The 1,865-nt window shown below is 44.5% G+C and overlaps 1 long non-coding RNA gene across 1 annotated transcript in view; it reads left to right on the top strand.

Moving 5' to 3' along the window:
- Positions 1-281: 281 nt before the first annotated feature.
- The window catches only part of LOC127741581 (uncharacterized), a 6,373-nt gene continuing 4,789 nt past the window's right edge, over positions 282-1,865 (top strand). Inside the window, exons 1-2 of the long non-coding RNA XR_008002695.1 lie at positions 282-481; positions 565-660. This is a non-coding gene — a long non-coding RNA (uncharacterized LOC127741581). The remainder of the gene's footprint in view (positions 482-564; positions 661-1,865) is intronic.

The raw sequence follows: 1,865 nt of genomic DNA, 5'->3' as shown, positions 1-1,865 counted from the left end.
ACCGCCGCCATTCTTGCGCCGTCACCGTTGTGTCGCGAGCAGAAAGAAAGAGAGATCCGATAGTAGAGGAAGAGAAGCCGCACCGCGTCATCATCGAATCTTGAGGGACGGCATTCATGGAAGGAACCAGAGGAGGGAGACGAGCGCGAACCAAGAGTGGGAGGAAAAATGCACCGCCGTGCCTCCCGTCATAATCGTCATTCGTGCTCCGTCGCCGCACTCCACGTCACTGCATGTCGTAGCCGCCGCTGCTTCCAGCTGTTGCCGTTCAATCCTAGTCGCCATTACCTTGCTTCGTTGTCGCTAAAGGAGAGGGAGCCACGAGGAGCGTTGCTTTCATGGACGAGCAGAACGCGAATAATGTGGAGGGAAACCTGCCGCTGCACCGCCACGCCTAGCTGCCGGAGAACGGCGCCGTGGTCACCGGGAAGCATGCTAGAGGTGCTGCTGTCCCTGTCCTTCCTTCCTTCCTAGTTGTCCAGTAAGTCTCTTTTGCTTAGAAAACCTCTCCTTGTTTTTGTTCTGTTATAAATTATTGAGTTTTTCACGACGATTTTATGTCAGGGTTGAGTTACTGTTGTTAGCTGGTGCTCTTGTGGTTGTTATCGCTGCAGAACATAGTTGGAGTTGACGCCGTTGTTTTTGGGCCGAGGGTAAAAGGTTTTCTTTTTTTTTTGAAAGAGAGAAGCTCAACACATCAAGCGGAGCGAACAGTAACACAAGACTCAGAGTATACCATAAAGCAATCTAGCCAACTCCTAATAACAGTAATGCTTATCCCATTATGATCTCCGGCATTGCCATCAACAACAAAAAGGATCCACATCTAACCACTCCTTATAGTTCATGAAGGATATATGAATGATCTCATCAACCTCTTTTCCTTTATTGTGAAAGATCCTTCTGTTCCTTTCTAACCAGATGTTCCAGGTAATCGCACAAAAATCCATCAACCACCTTTTGCGCTCCTCCTAGGTAGCTGATAACGCAGTCCAACTTAAAAAATGTTCCTTCAGCGTCCCCAGGCAAGACCATAGCCTACCAGCAAAAGATAACCAAGCACACCAAACCTGCCAAGAAAAGTCACAACCAAGTAACAAGTGGTGACCATATTCAATACTCTTATTACAAAACACACATACAACATCTTCCTGGTGGATAACTCCCAACCGACTCAGCCTCTCCTTCGTGTTGACTCTACCAATCAAAACAAACCAGACAAACAGTTCAACTCTTGGTGGGACTAGACCTTTCCATATTGTCCTTGTAAAGTTGTAGCTTGTTATATCCTCCGGAATGCTATCTTCTTGTAGTACCTGCATAAAAGAGTTAGTAGAAAGGACCCCTTGTTTATCAAATTTTCATACAACTCTATCCTCACTGCCATAATCCAATTTGACCAGCCTTAATACATTATGCAGCTGGTTTACTGATGAGCGGATAATTTATACGCTTTTTGGCATTGTTTTTAGGTAGTTTTTAGTAAGTTTGAGCTACTTTTAGGGATGTTTTCATTAGTTTTTATGTTAAATTCACATTTCTGGACTTTACTATGAGTTTGTGTGTTTTTCTGTGATTTCAGGTAAATTCTGGCTGAAATTGAGGGACTTGAGCAAAACTCTGAAAAAAGCTGACAAAAGGACTGCTGATGCTGTTGGAATCTGACCTCCCTGCACTCGAATTGGATTTTCTGGAGCTACAGAACTCCAAATGGCGTGCTCTCAATGGCGTTGGAAAGTAGACATCCAGAGCTTTCCAGAAATATATAATAGTTCATACTTTATTTGGAAATTGATGACGTAACTTGGCGTTGAACGCCAAGTACAAGCTGCTGTCTGGAGTTAAACGCCAGAAAAACGTCATGA

This window comes from Arachis duranensis, chromosome 1, assembly GCF_000817695.3.
Source record: "Arachis duranensis cultivar V14167 chromosome 1, aradu.V14167.gnm2.J7QH, whole genome shotgun sequence".
Classification (NCBI taxonomy): Eukaryota; Viridiplantae; Streptophyta; class Magnoliopsida; order Fabales; family Fabaceae; genus Arachis; species Arachis duranensis.
Note: the sequence above shows the minus strand (reverse complement) of the source record. Positions and strands in the feature narration are given on the sequence as shown.